General features: G+C 47.2%; 1 pseudogene; it reads right to left on the bottom strand.

Annotated features, from left to right (window-relative positions):
- Window positions 1–3,733: 3,733 nt before the first annotated feature.
- Window positions 3,734–22,501, bottom strand: LOC138471470 (ATP-dependent RNA helicase DHX8-like; annotated as a pseudogene).
- Between the last annotated feature and the right edge of the window lie 2,228 nt (window positions 22,502–24,729).

Below are 24,729 nucleotides of genomic sequence, written 5' to 3'. Positions count from 1 at the left end.
TCTTTCATATGCAACGGGGATACTAGGGTCTGCAGCAGGGGGGTCTCGGATGTGGCTTCATCTGCTAGCCATTTGGTGACAAAACTAAGCTGTGCTGCCAGGTAGTACTTTTCAAAGTTCGGGAGTTGGATTTCCCCTTGGGTGTACGGTAGCATCAGGGTGGAAAATGCTATTTTGCGTCTCCCTGACCCCCACAAGAAGTCCCGGGTTATCCTTTCCAGCAAGCGGAAAAAAGGCGCATTAATGTAAAAATGTATATTCTGGAACCCGTACAAGAATCTGGGAAGGACAATCATTTTAATTATGGCAGCTCTTCCCATCATGGATAGGGGGAGTTTCGCCCAAATTTGCATAGATTTTCACAGGGCTGGGATCGTGGTCTTCGTATTGTGCTCATGCATTAATGTAGGGGTATGCATTATGTGTATTCCTAAATACTTAAATGAGGTCAGCTCCCAGTGTATTCCTACCACAGGAAGTTCTGCTATGTCTTTCCCCCTGAGGCCTGCTAGAGGGAACAGGCAGGACTTTGCCCTACTAAATTTTGTACCAGAAAACCTTGCAAAGTTGTCCAAGACATCTAACATCGTGGGCACGTTGTTTTGTGGGTCTCCGACGTACAATAGTACGTCGTCTGTGTAAAGAGAGATAATATGGTCAATACCCCCCAGCTGTATCCCAGCATCAAAGAATTGTCTTCGGAAGTATATAGCAATGGGTTCCAGTCCTAATACGTAAAGCATGGGGGAGAGCGGGCATCCCTGCCTAGTGCCCCTGCGTATGTCTCAGGCCTCTGATATGTGTTTTCCTGTTTTTACTCTGGCCGTAGTTTTGTTATAAAGTATCTTGATCCATCTAATGAACCCTGGGCCAAAGCCGAAACCCACAAGAATCTCCACTTGCCACTCCCAAAATATAGAATCGAACGCCTTAATGGCATAAAGGGATAGCAACGCCTATGTCTCCGTATTGGCCTCCGTCTGAGCAATAACCTGTTGCACTTTATGTAGGTTCATGGTCGTGTTTTCCGGCTTGGCATGAAGCCAAACTGATCCTCGTGCACTACGTCCCCTATGATTTTGGCCAGTCTGTCTGCTAATACCGTGGTCAATATTTTCACATCGTAGTTAAGCATGGGTATTGGGCGGTAGGAGTCACATTTGTCGGCGGGCTTATTAGGCTTGATGATTGGAATTAACAAGGTTTCCCTCATACTGTCAGGAAGTATCCCTCTCTCATGTGCCTCCTGGAAGACCTCATGTAACAACGGTGTTAGGGAGGTCTCATATGCCTTATAAAACTCAGTGGGCAGTCCGTCACTCCCGGGGGTCTTAGCAGTGGCCAGTGACTTGATTGCCTCTGCTATATCCTCCGCTGTGATATCTGCGTCAAGAGCTTCAGCCTGTTCGGGGGTCAATTTGGGGAGCCCTATTCCCTCCAGGGTGTCTATGATTTGCTCTCGGGGAACCTGATTCCTGTGAGAGTAAAGGTGTTCGTAGAAGCCCTTTAAGGTTTCGTTTATATATTGCTGTGTCTGTACTACCTTACCTTCTTCAGTCTGTATCATGGTGATCGTGTGTTTGGAGTGTTCTTTCCTACATAACCAGGCCAGCATTCTGCTAGGTCTATCGGCTTCTCTGTGCGTCCTGTTTGTTTTGGTGGCATAATCAAACTTGGCTAGTCTTTCCCATGCCTGGGCACATTTAACTCTAAGTTCCTTAAGGTTATCTTCTCTTTGACGAGTATTCACCGGGGTAGATTCGAGCTGCTCAACCTGTCGTTCCCACTGATCCAATTCACCCCTCAATTGTTTTCTGATGCCCCCTGCTTTCGCGATGATTTCCCCCCTCGCCACTACTTTGAGAGCGTCCCACATCGTGCTCAGGTGGGTAACGCTCCCCGTGATCCTCTCAATAAAACTATCTATAAATTCATGCAGTTCTTCCCTGAACACCGGGTCACTTAGGGCGTCTATCGGCATTCTCCACATAGGGATAGGGGGTCTGGGGCCAGTTTGATTCCATTCTATTAAGAGCGGCGAGTGGTCTGAAATGGTCCTTCCCAAATATTGCGCTTCTTCTATTTGTGACAGGTGTTCTTTGCCTATGAAGATGTAGTCTATCCTCGTGTGAAGATCATGAGGGGAGGAGAAGTATGAGTACTCCCGAGAGTCAGGATGACGCACTCTCCAAATGTTGGCTAGGTTCAATCTATCTGATAATAAGGACAAGGCTGTGGTTGCCGCTGAAGGCCCTTTCGGGTGGGGCTGGGACCTGTCAAGGCTTGCATCATGGACACAATTAAAGTCTCCCCCGCCAGAAAGAAATTCCATGTCTGTAAGGTGCGATTTTAGCATACATGGAGTTCAAGTGTGCTGGAATTTTAGTATTGGGGAGGTAAGAGTTCACTATGCATATTTCATCCTGTTCCAAGCGGCCCCAGAGAATTACAAACCTGCCCTCAGGGTCTGTCCCTTAAGTGGAAAGGGAGTTGGGGATGGATCCAAGTCTACACACCTCTTGCATATTTGGAGTAGGTAGTGCCCACGCCCTGTCTCCCCCAATGTTCTCCCAGTCTAGCCAGGGAGTACGCCGTGCAGTGTGTCTCCTGCAGCAGCGCTATCTGCACTCTTTTTCTGTTCAAGTAAGACTTGATTCTGTTTCGGCATAAGTAGGTTCCCAGGCCCCTCACATTCCAAGTCATTCTCTTTATTTTAGCATTAGATGCCATGTCGAATTAATCGAATTAATCTGAATCAGTCCGGTACCTACCAGTGTCTTCTGCGGCATCCTCTGATCCATGCCATCTCCCCTCCCGTCCACCTTCTCCAGCGTTGCTCATTTCACTCGTAGGAGATTCAGTAACTTGAGTAACTCCCATTGCCTTGAATGGGGAAAAACAAACAAAACAAGATGAACAGTCCCTAGCAGTCGCTCCCAACTTGCAACGCTCAGGGGGTCCCGAGCCTTCCAGGCCACTCCTGGCCTTCCGGATCAGGTTGTGTGTGGGCAGGCTGCTCACACAGTTTTCAGTGGGGTGGGTTGCCTAACTTCGCTCGTCTGGTCCTTCAAGCTCTCGTCCGGTATAGCTTACTTTACTGAAGGCTTGCATTGGATAGTGCTTGGTTGGGGTCAGTCATTATGTGGGGAGTACCTGTTTCCTTCTCTTTCTGTCAGGTTCCCATTCAGCCCCGGTCCAACTTTGATGGTCCTGTTCCATCATCTGCCAGGTTGTTATGTTCAAGCCACATGTTGGCCGCGGCTGAAGTCTCTAGAAATATCGCTTTTCCATTATAGAGAACCTTGAGGCGTGATGGGTAGAGCAGCATGTATTTTAAATTAAGATTCCTTAGCCGGCTTTTATTGGGATAAAGGAGTTCCTTGCACGTTGCACTGCAGGGGTATAGTCGGGGTATATAACTATTGTTGAATCTTTCCTCTTTATCTCCCCTCCTTCTCTGGAGTATCTCAATATGGTTTATCGATCTCGGAAATTTAAGATCTTAGCTATAATTGGGCGTGGATAGGATCCGGGCGGAGGGCGTTTCTGAAGGGATCTATGGGCCCTTTCCATGGAGAACCCTTCGGAGAGGTTACTCGGTCCAATTTCCTGTAGCAACAGTGTTTCGATGAAGTCTGTCGGGTCTGGGCCCTCCAAGTCCTCAGGGACCCCTAGTATGCGGATATTGTTTCGGCGGGCTCGCCCTTCGGCCTCCTCGGAGAGGGCCTCCAGCCTAACCACTTTCTGTTCCAGATCCTGGACCGTCCTCTTCAGGTCTCGGGTGTCCTCTACGTTTTCCTGGAGGGTAGTCTCTGCCACCGTGCCCCTTTCCGTTGCGGGCGTCCTGACGCATGAGCTGAATGTCCGATTTCACCTCTTCCAGTCTTCCTTCGAGTGATGTGCGGAGGGCAGCTATTGCTTGTAGGACTTGCGCATGTTTGAGATCCTCTCCTTGTTGGGGCAGTTCCTCGACAGGTTCTGGGTCTTGTTGTGACTGTCTCTGGGGTCTAACTGTCATGAAGGAATCCATCGTGACCAGTTTCAGCTTGCCCTTGGGGGGAGACATTTTTGGGGCTGCGGGTTCGTTTCCGCGCAGTGTGCAGATTGGCCTAGCAGCCCCTTCTTCTCGGCTAATGTGTTTTAGATATCGAATAGCCCTTAGCAGCTCCGTATCTGGCGGCCCAGTTGCGGTTTCGCAAACACCCCTCTCTCGCTTCCAGGGCAGTTGGGTGGGGTGCTGTCGCTGTTCTTCGGACCGTCGATCCGGCCGGGCGTAGGCCACTGTGTCTAGCAAGGAGCTTCCCAAGGGCCGGTGTGCAGACTCTCGGCCAGTGAGTTTAGTTCTGGGAGTTTCTAATCCAAGATGGCGTTCTCTCAGAAGCTTATTTGGGATTTGAAGGGGTGGCAGGGGTCCCCCACCTATGTTGTCACTGGACTGCCTGCGGGGTTCGGTGTTCCCGGCCTTCTGTTGGATTAGTTCCCATGGGCTTATTGTCCGCTCCTTTTCTAGGAGCTTCGATGGAGGAACCGTGGGCGGCAGTCCAGCGCAGACTCCCACTCACGGGTCCATCAGGCAGGCTCCGCTCCCTCCTCCTCACCTGCTGCGCCAGCCACGCTCTTCCCAGCCCGGGGCGAATTTCTCCGCTTCCACCTCGGTCCTTCCAGCGGGAGACACCGGAGCTGCTGGAGGCCCGAGGCCCCGCTTAGCTCCGCTTCTGGCAACCGCAATCGCTCCGTAGGCCCGGGGGGTGCAATCCCAGACTTCACCGCTCCTCCACGCAGTCACCAGGGTTGAGGCGGAGCCGGAGCACGATCAGTTAGCCCCAGTGGCCTCGGTGCTAGCGTACGTCTCACCCTGCAGTACGTCGCACTTGGCCGCAGCTCTAGTCTTGGCGCGCAATGGGCGCCGCCATCTTGCGGGCCCCAGGGGCTCGAGTTTGAGCTTCACGTTTTCTGGCTTTGCTTCTCCGATTCGGGCCGGGAGTCAGGGCGAATGTCGGGAAGTGGTTCCCCTTCCGTTCTGTCCGGTCCGTTCCTGGATTACCGACCCATTACAGCGATATTCTTGTCATATGGAAGGATCGCGGACGGAGCTCCGCAGGAGCCTGTCTTCACAGCATGCGCGCAGGCCACGCCCCCCTTATTTTAATTGTGTTATAACCAAGAATGGGACTTTTCACATTGCATTTCATAAATAGACATTATATAAAAATGTCATTCAATTACTATACTATACGCTAATTTAAATTCTTTGTTCATAAAACCTAATTCTTGGTTTCAGGACACTTTCAGGACTTCAATAGAAAGACAAACTTCGTGACTTGCTATCAATCTCTCCCAGAAATTCTCTGAGGAAAACCAATCTACTTTATCTACAAACTGACTGAGAAACTTGACTGTCATCTCCCAGACCTCCCTACAGGCAAACATTATGTGTTTTAAAGACTGCTTTCCTGTGTCATCACAAAAAGAGATGCCCCATTGTGAATGCTTGTTCCGAAATGACTGGATTTCCCCGGTAGATAGCACATTTTGGGGAAACCTTACAAACTCTGACCTCCATCTTGAATTTGAAAGATGCATTGGTAAAAATCCTCTAGGTTTGTCATATAGGGATATGGATTTTGCCCAAAGGATTCGCAATTAAATCTTTCTCTGCACGGTCACACTCCTGCAAGATTTTAATTACATAACTTTTTAGCTGTAATAAGACTAGGCTGGGCCCCTTATTTAGCTGAGACCCGATATCTTCTTTTGAGGAACTTTTATAGCGAAACAACCTTCGAGTCAATATACGCCTGCATGGATTGTAGACCCAACCCATACCACAGACTTGCCATTAGAAGACTCTGGTGGAGACGTAGGACTTTCCTCCATAGTTTCCCTCTATTCTTGACCAGTTCATTGCTCGAGGTAAAGGTTTTGTATCCATTCCATAAAGCAATAAAGGTATTACTTTACTTGTGTAGAACCTTACCAAGGGATCTATTGAGAATTGACTATAAGTGTAAAAGAGCTTTTTCATTTAGCAAGCCAGCTGTACAAGCTTGTCATTTACTTCCAACTCAAGCTGGGCAATTGAGAAAGAACTCAGTTTAAAGCATAAGTATGTAACTTCTTTTACTATCAGGACCGCTTGATCTGTAAGGATCCACTTGAAAACTGGAACACACTTAAGCAGTTTCTTAAAATGTACAATATTAGGCTTAGCTGGATTTATTTCTAAGTTTATTCCATAGTCCCCAAGGGCTTTCAGGAGGCATTCAAGGCCTATCAGAGTGTAGTCTACAAGGAATAAGTCATCCGCATAGGCATCCAATTGATAGGCTGAGAGCCAATCTTGGGGCTGCCTAGAGCATGAAGTTCTAATGTTTCTGCTAAGTACGGAAGATAAAGGTTGAAGAGGCAGGGGGTAGTTATGCACCCCTGCCTCACCCCTCTCTCTGTTAAGACTGGGGCGGACAGATGGCCCTGCACATTCAACCTTACTTGCAATCGAGAATCTTCATAGAGACTCACGATTATCGCTAGCAGAGACTTTGGCAAACCCGATATTTCCAATTTTGACCACAGGCGCTCCCTATTTATCATGTCGAATGCCTTTGAATGGTCTATCCAAGCACCATACAATATGTGACCGCCCTTAGACCTAGACTTCTCACAAACAATGCTCGTTACTAGTCCATTAAATGAGGTTGAAAGGCCCCTTCTAAAACCTATTTGATGTTTCAACAGTATGTTTTTGCCTGATGCCCAGGATTCCAATTCCCTTAACACAGCCCCAGCAAAGATTTTACTATCCACAGCCAGGAGGGTGATTAGGTGGTAATTCACTTGATCCACTCGATCGCCCTTCTTATAAATAGGGATAACATTGACAGATTTTCATGACTCTGGAATGTGCCTTCTCTTCAACACCGTATTGAATTGGACTAGCAAGGTTTTCGACCAAAGTTCGACATCTGACTTGAGTATTTGATTAGTAAGGCTATTCTGGCCCGCCAGCCTGGAAGGAGGACTCGCCTGCCTTTGGCCTCTCAGGTGATTTTGATTTTGGAAATTTGTGTAGCTCGCGCTCGGAGCGCGTTGACCTCCCTCCCCCCATCCCCTCAGCCACTTCCGTGTTTCCCTCTTCCCTCCCGCCTCCCAGTCTGCCCCCTCCCCGTCCTGATTGGCTGCCTGGTGGCTGTTGGGTGCACCATACGGTCGCTGCTCTCCCCACTCGCCTCATTGTCGGCAGAGCAGAGATAGCAGCGGACCGTTGCCCTTTCCTGCCTTTTCACCTTGCAGGAGGAGGACTCGCCTGCCTTTGGCCTCTCAGGTGATTTTGATTTTGGAAATGTGTGTAGCTCGCGCTCGGAGCGCGTTGCCCTCTCTCACCCCACCCCCTCAGCCACTTCCTTGTTTCCCTCTTCCCTCCCGCCTCCCAGCCTGCCCCCTCCCCGACCTGATTGGTTGCCTGGCGCTCTTAGCTGGCCGTCCCTGGGCAGCCCTCTGCCCGGCAGCTCCTTTCGGCGAAGGGCCCCTAGGCAAAGGGCGGCTCCCTGACTAGCAGCTCCTGGTGGTGTCTGCAGGTGTCCGCAGGGGACACCTGTTGCCAGTTGCCACCCTTGCTCTAGGTCGGGGTCCCACTGCCCACTGTGTCCACCTGGTTGACCCGCTACCCGCTAACCTTGCTGTGATCCCACCCATTGCAATTATGCACCAGCACCGCGTTTTTACAATTGCTTTGTGAAACTTAGGCCTTTCTCCCACCATTCAGGACTCTCAAATTTAGGTGGGATTTCACCTGTTTTTAAAAAGCACTGTCACTGTATTTAAAATTGCTTTGTGAAACTTAGGCCTTTCTCCCTCTATTCAGGACTCTCAAACTTAGGTGGGATTTCACCTGTTTTTTTTAAAAAGCACTGTCACTGTATTTAAAATTGCTTTGTGAAACTTAGGCCTTTCTCCCTCTATTCAGGACTCTCAAACTTAGCTGGGATTTCACCTGTTTTTAAAAAGCACTGTCACTGTATTTAAAATTGCTTTGTGAAACCTAGGCCTTTCTCCCTCTATTCAGGACTCTCAAACCTAGGTGCGATTTCACCTGTTTTTTTAAAAAGCACTGTCACTGTATTTAAAATTGCTTTGTGAAACCTAGGCCTTTCTCCCTCTTTTCAGGATTCCTCCCTCTCCCTCTATTCCAGGTTTCTTCTAACCTGAGCATGATGTTAGCTCCGTAAGTCTGAGTGCTGGCATCCTGGCAAACTGCTCAACGCCCTGCCTCTCACTCCCGCCTTGCCGACTCTAGCGTCTCCTGCAGTACCTCCACCTCTCTCCTTCCCACCTACTCTATGGTGCTCTCTGTCTCTCCTATCTTCTCTAACTGCTTCTCTATTGACTATCCTGCCCTCCTCACAAAATCTGGTAGGAAGAAGTTTAAAAAGGATATCCTGGTCTCCAACCCAGGCCTCCCTATCGCCGACACCTACACCAGTGCCTCCTCTAAGGAAACTCTCACCGACATCCTCTTTGTCGTTCCTTCGCCAGAACAATGGACCCTTCATATGGTCTCTGTGCTCTCCCCTTTCTCCTCTTCTCCCATTAATGGTGGCACCCGTTGGGACGCCCTTCTGGCCCCCTTCCATTCCTCTAAGGTCATCATTAATGTTTACTTGAATGGGACCGTCTTGGTCCAAGGCCCTCAGGCCAACCTTCACCTCTTTGATCGAAGCTTTCCGCGCCTCATCAATTTCCCTTCTTCTCCTGCTGTCCCCTCCTCCCTTTCTGTGGCTACCTCGCCTCCCTCTTCTTCCTCCAGCTTGGCTACCTTGCCTTCACCTTCTCTCTTTGCCCCCTCTCGGGCTCCTTCTACACCTCCGAAGGACGTACCTCTGAGCTGTACCCCTCCTCGGAAGTCTTTCAAGGATGGCAACCTTCTCCATATTGCCACTCTAAACTCTCGCTCTGCTGTCAAACACTCCTCTGATATCTGCTGCCTCCTGGAAGAACCTGACCTCGATGTCCTCGGTCTCACCGAGACATGGTTTATGGCCAGCTCTGTCACTAACTTTGACACGCTCCTACCTAACGGCTACAAGATCCTCTCCGCGCCTAGACCCAACCGCTCTGGTGGGGGTGTAGCCCTGATCTTCCCCGACTGGATTCCTGCCTCTGTCATTCCCATACAGGCCTATTCCTCCTTTGAATGCCTCATCTGCAGGCTCTCTCTCTTCCCTAGCCATTCCCTTATTGTGGCTACTATCTATCGGCCACCTGGTCAGAACTCCTCCTTCCTCTCTGAGTGGGCAGACCTCTCCTCCTCACTCCTGGCCTCAACCACTCATCTCCTCCTTCTTGGAGACTTCAGCATCCACCTTGATGCCTCCTGTCCTCCCTCTGGACTCTTTTGCGACCTTTGCGACTCTCTATCACTCACTATTCTCCCCTCTGGCCCAAATCATTCTGCAGAACACACTCTGGATGTCCTGAACGCCTCAGACCTTCCCCTCTCTGTCCCTCTCTTCACTCCTCTCTCCTGGAGTGATCACTTTCTCCTCTCCTCCCACCTAGCCCTCCCTACCCCCAGGCCAAGCCACCTTCAGCACTGCCAGCCACCTTTTCGGTCATCCGACCCATGAAGCGCGTGTCAGTTGAGGCTTTCGCCGCCACCTTCTCACCTCCTCCTCCCCCTATGGCTGACTCTCAACCTGACACAGCCCTCTCCATGCTCCACTCTGCTATATCTGATACTCTTGATATCCTTGCCCCTGTCATGAGAATCCACCTGAAGTCCAAGGCCAAGTGCAACTCATGGTACGACTCGGACCTCCTCACCCTAAAACGCAAGTGCAGGGTGGCCAAGAGAAAATGGCGTGCTTCGTGTACATCCTCTGACAAACTGGCCTGCCGTCTGCTCCAAAGACAATATCTGCTGTCTGTCCTAACCAAGAAGAGAGCCCATATCCAAGCCCTCGTCTCTGCGGCATCAAACAACTCAGCCAAACTCTTTAAAATCTGCAAGGTACTGGCCAATCCTGCCACAGTCTCTACCTCCCCTATGCCCTCCCATGCCCTCTGTACGGCACTGGCTTCTTACTTCATCTCTAAAACTCAGGACATCCTGTCCTCTCTCTCCTCCTATCCCTCACCTCCCCCTACTCCCTGCTCCTCCTCTGGCCTCTCTGCAGCCACCTCACTTCCCTCCTTCTCTGCCTTTCCCCTGTTCTCCGCAGACAAGGTTTCTAGACAAGTCCGATCTATGAAAGTCTCGTCGGACCAGGTTCACCCCTGTTCCTCCAAAACTATCAAGGACCACATCGACTCCCTGGCTCCTGCCCTGGCTGATTTCTGCAACCACTCCTTCGCCACTGGAGTCTTACCATCCCCCTTGAAGCACTCCCTTGTGGACCCTCTTCTTAAGAAACCCTCTGCCGACCCCTCCTGCCCGGCTAACTATCGCCCAATCTCTATCACCCCCTTCCTGGGCAAGCTCCTGGAGAAACTGGCCATCTCCCAGCTCAATCTCCACACTGAATCTGTTGGTTGTCTTCATGACCATCAGTCTGGCTTCAGAGCTTCCAGAAGCACGGAAGCTGCTCTCCTGAACATCCGTGAAGACCTGCTCTCCAACCTTGATTCGAACACCCGTGTGTTCTCATATTACTTGATCTCTCCTCTGCCTTTGACACTGTCAACCATGCCATCCTGCTCAACCGTCTCTGTGATAACCTGGGTATCACTGGTCAGGCTCTGGCATGGCTGACTTCTTTCCTCTCCGACCGACCCTCCCAGGTCCAGCTTGGGTCTTAGCTCTCCGATATCTTTGTCTCTACCTGTGGTGTCCCCCAGGGATCTAACCTCTCTCCCTGGCTGTTCAACCAATACCTGGCACTCCTTGCCCACCGGATTGCCGCTCTCTGCCCCAACTTTCAGTGCTATGCAGACGATACTCAGCTCATTTTCAGGCTACCCTCGGCCTCTGCCTCTCCTCCCCTCATGTCTGTCTGCCATTCAGGAGTGGTGTGCCGCCAATGACCTCTGCCTTAATGTCAGTAAGACTGAGATTCTACTCATCGGCGCACCCACTCCCTCCTTCTCTGCAGCTCTCTGGCCGGCCTCTCTTGGCCCTCTTCCCACTCCCACCTGCATGGCAAAAAACCTTGGGGTCATCTCGACTCCACACTCTCCTTCTCTCCCCACATTTCTGATGTCTCTAAGAAGGCACACTACCAGCTGCACTTCCTCAGAGGCATTCTTCCTTTCCTCTCCTTCCCCCAGAAGCTCACTGTCTCCAGAGCCCTGATTCTCTCTAAGCTGGACTATTGTAACAGTCTCTATCTAAATCTGCCTGCCTCTACTCTCCGCCCTTTGCAACGTATCCAGAACAGGATTGCGAGACTTGTCCTTGGCCTCAAGCCCAGGGATCGTACCTCTCCAGGACTGAAATCTCTGCACTGGCTCCCAGTGGCTGCGAGGATTAAGTTCAAAACCCTCTGCATTGTCCACAAGGCCTTCTGGGCCGAAATACCTTCAACTCTCTCTTCCTAAATATTTTCCTTCTCGAGCTCTTCGCTCATCCGCCTCCAACTCCCTCAGGGTCAGTCGTTTTTACAAGCAACGAGTTGGTGGTAGATCTCTCTCTTCGGCTGGGGACTCCCTCTGGAACAGCCTTCCTGCCTCCCTGAAACTTGAGGAGAACCATCTGCGGTTCCGGAAGCACCTCAAGACCTTCCTCTTTGCTTCTGCCTTCACTCCCCCTCTCCCCTGTTGATTTTCCTGACAGATACTGCACTGGATACCTGGCCTCCCTTCTGATCTTGGGCCCAGGCCCGCCAGTTGCCCACCTGCACTGCCTCCCTGACAACCCCTGCACCTGGGGACTGTTTTCTGTATCCTTACAGTCCCCCTACCAGCACTTATGTTCTGCACTTACTGTACACTTGCCACCTGCTGGCCGTTTTTATTTATCTTTTTTATTGTACTATCCCTTGTATTGCACTTCCCCCCTCTCCCTTCCCCCCCGAACTTTTCCCTTTCCCCTTCCCATGCACTTGCGCGATCTGAATGACACCTGGTCTAGTAGGATCGTTGTCTGTCTTCCCTTTGTTCCCCCTCCCTTGCCTTGTCGCACCTTGAAACACTTGTGTATAGGAGCCTTATAAATGCCATATCATATCATATCATGAAGATATTACAGTCAACTCTGATATACTTTCCTGAGTCAAATATAGCCTCCACACTATTTTCGAGTTCAACTCGAATTTACATGCAGAGGGTTTCCTGTACAAGTCACTTAAATGATTCCGCCAAGTTGTCGCTGCCACCACGTTACTTTGGATGGAACCTTGGGAATCCTGTGGGCGATTGACTAGTGACCAGAAGTTTTGGGAGTTGTTATTTTGCAGGTATCCTAACATCAGTTCCCCATCCTTCTGATGACATAAATACCTATGGGACCGAGACTCATTTTTGTAAATATTATGTAATTTCTTAAATTCTAGTTGATAAACTTGCCTTGTCTCATCCCATGTTTTAAAGCCCGGATAGGATTCCTCAGTTATATTTCCTAAAGCCATGTTTCAGCATCAAAAAGGTGTTTATGGGTTAAACTCTTGTTCGCTCTGTGAATTCCTGGAGGATCTAAATCCCACAGAAACACTTGTGTACAGATGCATTATAAATGTTACATCATATCATATATCAAGGAAATTTAGAGGGTCACATGCTACTCTCAATTCTGAGTCAGTTAGGCTATTAATAGATTTGTGTAGGTTACAATTTAATGAGGCTCCTCCCTTTCTCAATTTCACAATCGTATTCCTTCAATTGTTCACCCTCAATTCGGAATAGTCCCCCATTTCCAAGCCCATTGTTACTTGAGGAAAACCCCCAGTTAACATATTATGGTCACTACTGCCTGTCACATACCACAAACTATTGCACCTAGCAAACAAATCCTCTTAGAGGAATAAATCATAAATGGTTGAGCCTGCAGAGCCTCTCTTCCAGGTTAAGGCTTGGGGAATGTCCCCCTCCACATTCCAATTTACCATCACCAAGTTCCATTCTGAAAGAAAGGTTAACCATTTCTTACCATTTACAGTGGGCTCTCTATATTTAAGTTTGGCCCAGGCAATCGTAAGATCATACATTGGAATTTTAAACCCCCCAACAATTTTATGCCAGCCAATCTATATGAGATTTTTACTCTCAACAGCAATATGGAAAGGGACTCGAAGAAAGGTGATAAGTTCGAACAGGCGGGGGTCCAGTAAATGTTGATCAACATGATTGACTAGGATGGCATACTACCTCTCATGACTATTTTGGCAGCTAAAATACCTTGCACTTCAGTTTGAATTATTTCAACTTCTGTAACTATAGAGTTTCAAGTCGCTATCGGGAGCCCTCCAGCTGGAGGCCCCCCCTTGTTATGGGTGGCTAACTGCTCAAGTATTGAAAATCCATCCACCCAAAAGCAGGTAAGCCAAGTTACTTGGAGAAGGATTAGATCGTAGCTGCCAAATATTGCCTCTCCCATCGATTTATTCTTAAAAGAACTGGAGCCTAACATATTCCAACCCATCAATTGAAACTCAATCTTCACTAGAGAGCATCGTCAGTGACTCCCAACTTCTGGAAAATCTGCGTAAGTATATGTGGTAACAAAGACCAAACCTTTGTCTTTGTCTTATTCAGGGAATTCCTATCTCCTGAGCTAATGATTGATGTTCTGCTATTTTATGGTCTATTTGTGTGTGAGCCCTCTGCTTGATTTACTAATCTGCCCTCCTTGCTCTCTTCATTCCTACGATTACCGTCTTCGACAATATTCCCAATTTTCTGAGTTCACCGCTAGCCGCTAAAACGACATTTGCACCTAACCTAGTTTTGAAGCCCATTTCAGCTATGAATGCAAGGAAAGAGAACATAATCAATATCATGGTGGAAAAAAGATACAGGTCAGGATTTCCTTTAGAATGGACAAAATAGCGCTTCAAATTAGCGCCTTGCGGTCCTTTCTTTTTTTTATTGTCTCAACCACACTCTTGGAATAGCAAAGGGTTGACAGGCTGAACATTCTGAATTGGACCCTGCCCATACCTTGGCTACAACTTCTTGATTGTCCAAACCATCTACATCTATAATGTGAAGGGGTGGCGTTGGATGCATTGCATTCTCCATTAAATCCCTGCCTGAGCTGATTCACTCATTATTACCATTAGTGCTTGGATCTTTCTCTGGCGCTTGATTTACTGGTAATGTTGGGATATTTAGAGGAGCAGCGTGAGCATTTTTACCTCAAAAAAATATTGTCCTACACTTAATTGGGGCTTGTGCCTTTTCAGTTTGTACTCCAATACTAGATTTGGATACAGGTACAATAATCTGATTCGTAGTAGATTTGGCAAGACGGGAATTATTCTTGGTCAAACTCTGGCTTCTTTGCATCTCTTCACCTACAAAGTTGATATTTTGCTGCTCTGAGTCCTTTAGAGTTGCTACTGACCTTCGAACTTCTCCACAGCCTTATTTGCTTGTTAGAGCCATTTCACAGAGAAATCTAATTTATGCTGTTTTCTTGATCTTACAAACTTTTTGGTTCTTTACTTTGAGTTCTGGTTGCTGCGGGGGAGATTCTAGACCCCCTACATTAACTTGTTTTTTCCTCTTTGTCTTTTTTTCTCCCAATACTTTTACTCTGTTTTGGTACTTGCGTCTCACAATCCAGAGTATCAACGATCTCAATTGAGTCAACAGACTTACTTCCATCCGCTCCCAAATCAGTAGCTGACTGTGCCAATCTCCTAAACTCTTCCCAAACAGATTCCGAGAGAGGTGTAGCATCCCGCTCCTGACTGGCCTCCTCTTCCACTAATGGAAGCGCAATGTCATCCTCCTTTGTATTATACTGCTGTACTTTATCAATCAGGACTAATACACTTCAGTTCATGGTCTCAATCTGTTGGTTGGTTATGGAGATTTTACCTTGCAGATTATTGATGCTTGACTCCTGCTTTCTTGGTTCCATTTTCAAATTCCTTTAGGGTGTCCCTCACTACAGAATTTAACACAGTTTTCAAACCCACTAAGGAGGAATCACACCCCCCACTCCTTTTGTTAATTCCATCAGAATTCCTGAATGAACTTCACCTTTTAAAGATACAAACACGCTGACCAACGAATTTGGCATGAAATTCAGTGCTGATAGTGTTGAGTCATCTGTGTCTTTTAAACCTTGACTCAAAACCTCTAGTGATCGTGCAAGCCCATCTGCAAATGACAATTGCAATGGACTCTCAATCAGCTGAGAGTGAGTTAGGATAGCAAGAATGGGGCTCATTATAAAGGACTGTACAGGAGGACTTATTAAAAGGGACTTGTGTTCCCCCATCAGACGTTGCTTTATTGGAGGATGCTATTGGAGGATACTGCCAGACCACCAATCCCAAAATCAGCTGCACATGAGAAATCACCCCCTTCATTTATTTAATAGTGGTCACATCAGTCAGCATCTCCCAGACTCCGACATTTCCTCTTTGTAAAAAAGTCTGTTGTTTTCTTTTTCATCGTTGTTGCAGTTAAAGTATCCTCTAGTCTGTTTCCAAAAACTGACCTCAGATCCTGGGCTACTTGGGGGGAGCTGACTACTTCTCTCATGCTGCCGTGCTCTAATATTTCTAACGCTGCTTGATTTACTTGTTTAAATGTAATGACCTGACCGTGGGGCATTAACAGCATCTTTGATGAGTTTCTAACCCCCGGGACTGGGGCAGTTCTTCAAATTCAGGAGCTCTTAGGTCGTCCTACAAGGGACCACTTCTCAGATTGTATATTTTTGAAATTTTTACTTTGGGTCCTGAAGAGTTTACCTCCAAAAAAAACACACATGTCCAGTGAAATGTGTCCATCAGAGCTCTAATTAGGCACGCCTTTTTAAGGTAGAAACAACTTTTTAATAAATCGCTACTAAATAACTTTGCAACATTTTTGTGATTAGCTCTGATTGGACTCCACGTCTTCGTGGTCTTAGTCCACTTTTACCACTCGCCGCTCGCCGGTTTACAGCTAGGCTGTGCTCACCCGTATCCAAAACTAGGGCCGTAAACGTAACCTAATGGAGCAGGCGGAAGCAAAAAGAGTCAACTATTGCAAAACAGCTACTGCCCGTTTGCTAGCGGTTACCGGAGTTAAGTGCTTGGGTCCGAGGCAATAGGGGAATGTTTTCTTTCCCTTTTTGAACGTAACTGTCCCAGCGGCAAGACAGATTGCAGGTTCGACTATTTCAATTGAGCAACCAGCTTAATTCAAAGTTCAGCAAATCTAAGTTCCATGGACAAATGCTCACTTACAAAGAGTCCTGGTCCCTCCTATCCCACAGCTGACCACTGCCGACCATTCTCTCAGCCACGCTCCGTGCAGGGAGAATGTTTTCAAAGGTGTATGTTGCAAGCTCCTCCTTAAACCCAGAGGCCACTGCAAAAACACTTTTGACGGTAAAATCGGTAGCCTCCACTTCCGACCACACTCACAGCCACACTCTGTGATGCGCTCCGCGCAGGGCAAATGTTTTAAAGGTGTTTGTTGCAAGCTCTTATTCACACCCAGTGGCAGAAGTCAAGTGAAATATTTTAGTTTTCGATGGATTGAAGTTTAAATATTTATCATTTGTAAGAATGTCATATGCATTGATCAATCTCTGTAAACCAATTTGGGTACAGTCAAACAATAAAACATCATCAGCGTAAGCGAGCCACAAATATTTAAACTCTGCCAAATTAGGAGGAACAAAGGCCACCTCATTCAGATCTTCATGTGCTCTTTTGGGGTCTGAAATGAATGCCCAATTTGGAAAGGGCCTTTCTCCTCCTATTATGGATTGCAGGTTGAAGAACGATGGTCTGGAGAGTTGTGCACTTAAGTGCCTATGGTTATGATGAATTCAAAACCGCCCATTCATGACACTTGAGTTTGCATTAGTCTCCGTCAAGGAAGATGGGTGTGCCCAGACATTGGTCTAGAGCTTGCTGCCGCTAGAGACTCAAGGTGCACCTCTCCTATGGTGGCCAATGAGACCGAAACATGTCTGGGGTTGCTTGCTGTCTCGTGCAGAAGGGATGTGCCCTAGTACTTGGGACTGGAGAGCCCTTTTTCAGGTGGGAACTGTCCTGATTTGCATATTGACTGTGACCTTCTGTAATGATATGGCAGGATGACAAACGATGGGCAGGAGGGATGCTCGGAGCAATGCCAAAGGCTATGATTAATTCAAAACCTTCCAGCCATCACTCTTCACTTTTAGATGTTAGCAGTGCAGCCTCAGACGGGGAACTTCCAGTGAAGAATTAGAAATTAAAGACACGCCAGATGCTCAATACTATTACTTCAGTGCTAGAGACTGAATATTATCAATGCAGCATCGAGTCTGCATCTTCAACACACAGCACGAGTGGCCAAATGTTATCCATGTAGCACTAGATGATGCATGTTATCAATGCTACACCAGAGGCTGAATGTTACCCATGCAGCACTAAATGACAGATGTAATCAATGCTACACCAGAGGCTGAATGTTACCCTGGCAGCCCCAGAAGCTGAATGTTATCCATGCAGCACTAGATGATGCAGGTTATCAATGCTACACATGAGGCTGAATGTTACCCATGCAGCACTAAATGACAGATGTAATCAATGCTACACCAGAGGCTGAATGTTACCCATGCAGCACTAAATGACAGATGTAATCAATGCTACACCAGAGGCTGAATGTTACCCTGGCAGCCCCAGAAGCTGAATGTTATCCATGCAGCACTAGATGATGCAGGTTATCAATGCTACACATGAGGCTGAATGTTACCCATGCAGCACTAAATGACAGATGTAATCAATGCTACACCAGAGGCTGAATGTTACCCATGCAGCACTAAATGACAGATGTAATCAATGCTACACCAGAGGCTGAATGTTACCCTGGCAGCCCCAGAAGCTGAATGTTATCCATGCAGCACTAGATGATGCAGGTTATCAATGCTACACATGAGGCTGAATGTTACCCATGCAGCACTAAATGACAGATGTAATCAATGCTACACCAGAGGCTGAATGTTACCCATGCAGCACTAAATGACAGATGTAATAAATGCTACACCAGAGGCTGAATGTTACCCTGGCAGCCCCAGAAGCTGAATGTTATCCATGCAGCACTAGATGACGAATGTTATCAATGCTACATCGGATACTGAATGTTACCCCTGCAGCACCCGAAGCTGAATGTTATCCATGCAGCACTAGATGATGCATGTTATCAATGCTACACCAAAGGCTGAATGTTACCCCTGCAGCACCCGAAGCTGAATGTTATCCATGCAGCAATAGATGATGAATGTTATACATGTTACACCAGAGGCTGAATGTTACCCCGGAAGCACCAGAAGCTGACAACCAATTGTAGGGGGCCACATGATTAATAGCCCTATAGTTTGGGTAACCAATGGGACGTTTTGTGTTTAGTGACGTTCGTAGTGACTTGTTTAAGGGGAGGGCTTAGTAGCCCCACCTGATGTTAAGGAGCCTATCACCTTCTTAGACTAGTATGGAACGTATACTTAGATGTTCCCTCTAAGCCTATCACATTTGCCATTGTTTTTGTAGTTTGCCACGTAGGATGACGTTAGTAAATACGGAGGTTAACGTCATCAATGACACGGTTTTACTATAAGTATGATGTTTTATGAAGCAAATTGAGAGACCATGCTATGAGAGGTCCGTTGATGTCCGTTGTACTCCCTGTTTTAAGTAATTGAGAATTACCAACTTCCTGAGTTGTTTTGATTATTGTTATCCATGCAGCACTACGTGATGAATGTTAGCATTGCTACACCAGAGGCTGAGTGCTACCCCGGCAGTGCCAGAAGCTGAATGTTCTCCATGCAGCACTAGACGATGAATGTTATCATTGCTACACCAGAGGCTGAGTGTTACCCCGGCACCACCAGAAGCCTGATGTTCTCCATGCAGCACTAGGTGATGAATGTTAGCATTTGTACACCAGAGGCTGAGTGCTACCCCGGCAGCACCAGAAGCCTGATGTTCTCCATGCAGCACTAGGTGATGAATGTTAGCATTTGTACACCAGAGGTTGAGTGTTACTCCGGCAGCACCAGAAGCTGAATGTTCTCTATGCAGCACTAGACGATGAATGTTATCATTGCTACACCAGAGGCTGAGTGCTACCCCGGCAGCACCAGAAGCTGAATGTTCTCCATGCAGCACTAGACGATGAATGTTATCATTGCTACACCAGAGGCTGAGTGCTACCCCGGCAGCACCAGAAGCTGAATGTTCTCCATGCAGCACTATACGATGAATGTTATCATTGCTACACCAGAGGTTGAGTGTTACTCCGGCAGCACCAGAAGCTGAATGCTCTCCATGCAGCACTAGACGATGAATGTTATCATTGCTACACCAGAGGCTGTGTGTTGCCCAGGCAGCACCAGAAGCTGAATGTTCTCCATGCAGCACTAGACGATGAATGTTATCATTGCTACACCAGAGGCTGCGTGTTGTCCCGGCAGCACCAGAAGCTGAATGTTCTCCATGCAGCACAAAATGATGAATGTGGTCAAAGCTGCACCCGAGGCTGAATGTTATCCATACATCACGAGTGGCTGAATACAACCATTACAATACAGCACCTGATGTTCTCTTTTATTGGTTCAGCACTAGAGGCTGTGTGTTATTAATAGAGCACTACAGGCTGAATTGCAACTGTGAAGCACTACAGACTGAATGTTACTAATGCAGCTGTAACGGCTGAGTGCGATCAATAAAGCACCACAGGCTGAATGTTACCCAGGCAGAAGTAGACACTGAAACTAATCGAAAGCAGAACTAGAGGCTGAGTATTACCTCGGCACCACCAGAAGGTGGGTTTTATCCAAACAGCAACGGCGGCTGAATACAATCGATACAAACAGCACACAATGATGAATATTGTCAATTCAGTACTATAGGCTGAGTGTTATCAGTACTCTTTCAGCACCAGAGGCTGAATGTTATCCACTATAGCAATAGAGGCTGAATGTTATCCATAGAGACTTAGGGCCTCATTCCGAGTTTGGAGGTAGCCATGGCGCTATCCGGTCTGGTGAAGGGAGTAATTACCGGTCCAGTCCGAGGTCGGCGGGATCGGTAATTCCCCATTCACCAGAGCCATTCCTCATTCCCATTTGAGCCCATTTGAGGGCTCAATGGAAAGGGGGAAGGCGGCAATAACGGTACCGCAAATTGTGGTAGCGTTATTGACCCCGGTATCCCTTTGCGGGTCCAGTCCATAACGCCTGGAAAATCCAGGCCTTAAGGGAGGGACCCGCAAAGGGACCTCGGAATAGGGCGCAAAGGGATTACCGGCACCAGTGTCATTATCGGTGCCCGGTATCCCTTTGCACCCAGGTCGTAATGACCCCCTTAATGTTACACTTGGAGCACCAGAGGCTGAATGCTATCAACACAGCACCACAGGCTGAATGTTAACCACGCAGCACCACAGACTCAGTGTTGCAAATGCAGCATTAAAGGCTGAATGCAATCAATGAAGCACCACTGTCTGAATGACAAGACACTAAATCCAATCAATGCAGACCTATCGGCTGAGTGTTACTCCGGCAGCACCCACTAGTCCCTGGGGATCTGTCATCCAAGTGGTCAGGGCATGGTTAAAGCTTTTGGATCCAGTTCCTCGGGGTGGACCAGTGCAGGAGGATCACCTGGGTTAGAGGTCTTGGGGAGTGGGTGTGGGACACCGGAAGGTGAGACGCGGTATCCCCTTCCTTGTAAAACCTTTACCCATCCTACCAGTAGGATATTTAGCAACTTTAGCCCCCTGACACTCCTTTACAACACAAACACTTTCTTATGGACGGCTCGTTATTAGAGAAAACAGACTAACACCCGAGCAGTATACCTGACGTATCCCAAAACAATGGTCAGACGAGGTCAGGCAATTACTGGTCATCACACACATCTGACTTACATTATACTTCCCGACACAGATAAAAGCCAGAGCACGAGAGCACACTCTGAGCGAGGCAAAGCAAACAAGGAAATGACAGTTTTGAGATGGCAGCTGAGCAAGAGAGAAAAGACATCAAAACCGAAGGGGATTGCATGGAGATAAATGTCCCTGACCTTTCGGTAGTATTCCAGTTTCTTCATCAAAATCTGGAAATTCTTCCTTGGATAGAACATTGGCTGCAATCATCTGTTTACTTTCCCATTTCTCAGGTCTGAAAATTTCATACAACACTTCCTCTCAAGCGTATCTTCCTCCACCTCGGCCGCTTTAACCAGAGAAATGTGACTCAGCCTGTCAGGGTTCCTCCTGGATGCTTCCTTGTTGCCCTCTCCAACAAGGCTGCGGCGTCCGTTTGTATTGAAGTCCTCCCCAGTCTCTTGCTCAACATCCTTCATGCATGTATATACAAGACCATTGAGGTCAAAAGGGTTAAATGCACAAAATATGTCCAAAGCTGGCTTTGGAGCCCGTGAAGGACAGGACTTCAACCTTCACTCTTTGACCTTTGCTCATAATGTCTGCAACATTGGCAACACAGCCTTCCCGCATGAGCCCAGAGATATGAATCAAACCTTCCCAGCGCTTTCCCAGTCCTTCCAGCTGAACAAAGCAGCCAAACTGCATTATACTAGTAACTTTGCCATTGCATATATCGCCAATGGAGGGCTCCTCAGTGGGTGGATGGTCCACAGGCTTTTCTCCCCATTGTTCGTTATTCTTGTCTGTGTGCCATTCTCGATCATGTGAGTCCTTGACAGGGCTTGGACTCCTGGAGCGATGCCTGCACTTGCCCTTCTTATGATCCGGGGATCTGGAACGTGTTCGGGACCGTAATGTACAGCAGCATTTCCTATCTATGTCCCGGCTGTGGCTTCGACTCCTTTTCCTTTTCTTATCCTTGCATTTACTACTTTACGTCTTCTTCTCACCAACAAGTGCACCTGGCATTAAAGTGCCAAGGACAAGTATGCTCGTCCTTTTTGCATAGACTTGCATGATAGCCTGGCAGTTAAAGCTTTGAGTTCTTTTAGAGCATCAGCGGCTACTTTTACATCATCTTCATCAATCAGCGTCTTAACTCTTGCTACTGGAATGTTGGGCCTACTAAGTGCTGGAAAGAGTTCCTTCAACTTTACTTTTACATATGTTGGTTTAACAAGGGGGTCTTTGAATGCAGGTTGTTTGGTTGTTTTGTGGATAGTCACATTGTTTGGATAAGACGTAATAAATTACTAACAAGAGAGTCTGTAAATTCAGCTTCATTCTTCAACAATACAGATTTGAAAGAGTCGAAGGTGGTATTTTTCTCTGCAAGGTTGATGACAAACTCAGTCAGATCCTTATTTTTGATCCCTAGATGGTTATCCAGCTCAGTGCAGACCTTGGACACCAGGGAGAGGTGTTATAGCTTCCGTAGGTCCTCTTGGGTAGTGGCTGCCATGTTTCCAGGAGGTACGTAGACAGCGCTCTCTTTCTGTAGCTGACCTTTTCGACAAGGAACTGTTACTTTCCTGAGACCTAGAGAATAGATAGCGTAAGACCAGGAGACCAGGCTGAAGAATCCTGCAGTGTGTGTCAGAGATACCTGGGGCCCTTCCGCGTCTATAATGAAGGTGGCAAGAATCATCAGCCGCCGTGGTACCTTCCTTGGCTCCCAGAGCAAAGACACATGTGATAAGAGACACAAGTGAAGTTGAACTGCTGATGAGTGAGTGAACTTTAAAGCAAGCTACAATACCTTTGACAGAGTGGTCCGGCACTGCGTGGGTGCCCAATCGAAGGTCTCTCTAAGGTATCCAGCTGAAATTTGGTCCGAACCCAGTGCACGGAGATCAATTGAAAAGGGAACGCATAAATGTGAATCAAAGTGGTCCTGCGACGGGTCAAGCAAAATCCTGCACACAATCCAAAGTTTTTGATTTTGATGAAGTAGAGGCAGTTGGGAAAACTACATGAATTTGGTCCCAGCCCGGCAGAGGGAGACCAACTGAAGGTTATCTGATAAAGTGGGTCTGAGAGCAGTGGAGGGGGGCCCAGGGTGAACAATAAATCATCAAAGTGAAAATCCTGAGACGAAAGGAACTTTAATGTTTTATAAGAGACTTTGAATGACAAAGACACTTTGGCACAGAAGGCCCTGATGTGAAAGTTTTGAACTTCATCCTTGTGCTAGAAAAGCCAGCGAGTGTGCTAAGCTCAAGTGAGCTACCCTGTCCCGTGCTGAAAACGTGGGGAAGGGAAACCAACAGCTTGAATATCCGGACATATCTTTTCTTGAACACTTTTCTTTTTGCATAACATTGTTTCCCTACACTATTTGTATTTAGAAGTAAGGATTGACAATGGGTTTATTAGTATAGGCCCTTTTATTTTGACAGACTCGACTAGGACTGCATTATTATCATTTGGTGGTTGGAGTATGCTGCCATCTTTAGATTTAGGGTTAGATATGTGTTTTTCAAACCCAATTGAAGTTCAATAAACAACCTTGAACTGTGATCACGTGTGTCTGTCTTACTGTTTGATAACATGCCTTCCTTACACATGCAATGACCAAAGTTGAAATGCATTTTAACATGTTTAAGTGCCATGACAGTTTTGCAGATTGTTCTGTATGTTAAGCACCTGTTGCAGAGATCTGTATTCATATGCCAGATTACAGAACCAAATACTAACAAGGCTGAGTTTGATAAACGTGAGTATATATAGTTTTAGAAATATAAACGCCTACTGTGCTACATAACATTGCACCTGCCCCAGAAGCTGCTAGCTATACAACATAACATCATTCTGGGGCAAATGATAGCTGTTAGAACTTGGCACCCAGCCTAAGGATAAGCATAAAGCATAAATCGGAAGAGGTGATTAGGTAGACACATTTGAGACTGTGGAACCAGTGTTGAGGCTCATAGTCTGACCTTGCTGCTGGACGATAATGTGATTCTGGACAAATAATAAAATTCTGTTGTATAGTACTTTGCTGTCTTCAGTGTACAAGTTTGTCTTCTCACATTTTAGTGTCATTGCTTAGTAAATTAAGAACTCTTTCTTTTTATGTAGATCATTTGATTGGAAGGGTGACTAGGTGTGTGTGTGTGTGTGTGTGTGTGTGTGTGCGAGAGAGACAGACAGAGCTAGGAAGAGAGTGTGAGAGACAGAGAGAGAGAGAGAGAGAGAGAGAGAGAGAGAGAGAGAGAGAGAGAGAGAGAGAGAGATGTCAAATGTCACAGGGATCTGGCAGGCTTATTTTCAGGTCTGCCTATTTGACATTTGCACTGATTGCAAGTGTGCGGCTGGGCCTTTAATCACCTTAACCCCAACAGGTCAACCACTTAAGAAGTGAATATCGGTTGTACATAAAGCAAGTTTATTGTACAATGTTCTAGGGAGCAGTTAGATGGAGCAGTACCAAACCAACCCAAGCCTCAACAAACCACATCATTTTAATACAATTTTACAACAAACACTCCCCAATATTTAATTACAATCCACCCCCCAAACATGATTGTACAACAACCTCTTTAAAAAATCCCATCTTCTACCAATTCCTACATTTTCATTGTCCAATTGTATCTTAATAGTCCTCTTCAAATTATGTTCATAACAAACCTCTTCCTTTCCTTACTTTCTCCCTGAAGCTCAATGGTTCTCTCTAGGATAGACTACTGC

This window comes from Ambystoma mexicanum, chromosome 8 (genome assembly GCF_040938575.1).
Source record: "Ambystoma mexicanum isolate Mex_15411 chromosome 8, UKY_AmexF1_1, whole genome shotgun sequence".
NCBI classification, from domain to species: Eukaryota; Metazoa; Chordata; class Amphibia; order Caudata; family Ambystomatidae; genus Ambystoma; species Ambystoma mexicanum.
This window is presented reverse-complemented; position numbering and strand designations above follow the sequence as displayed.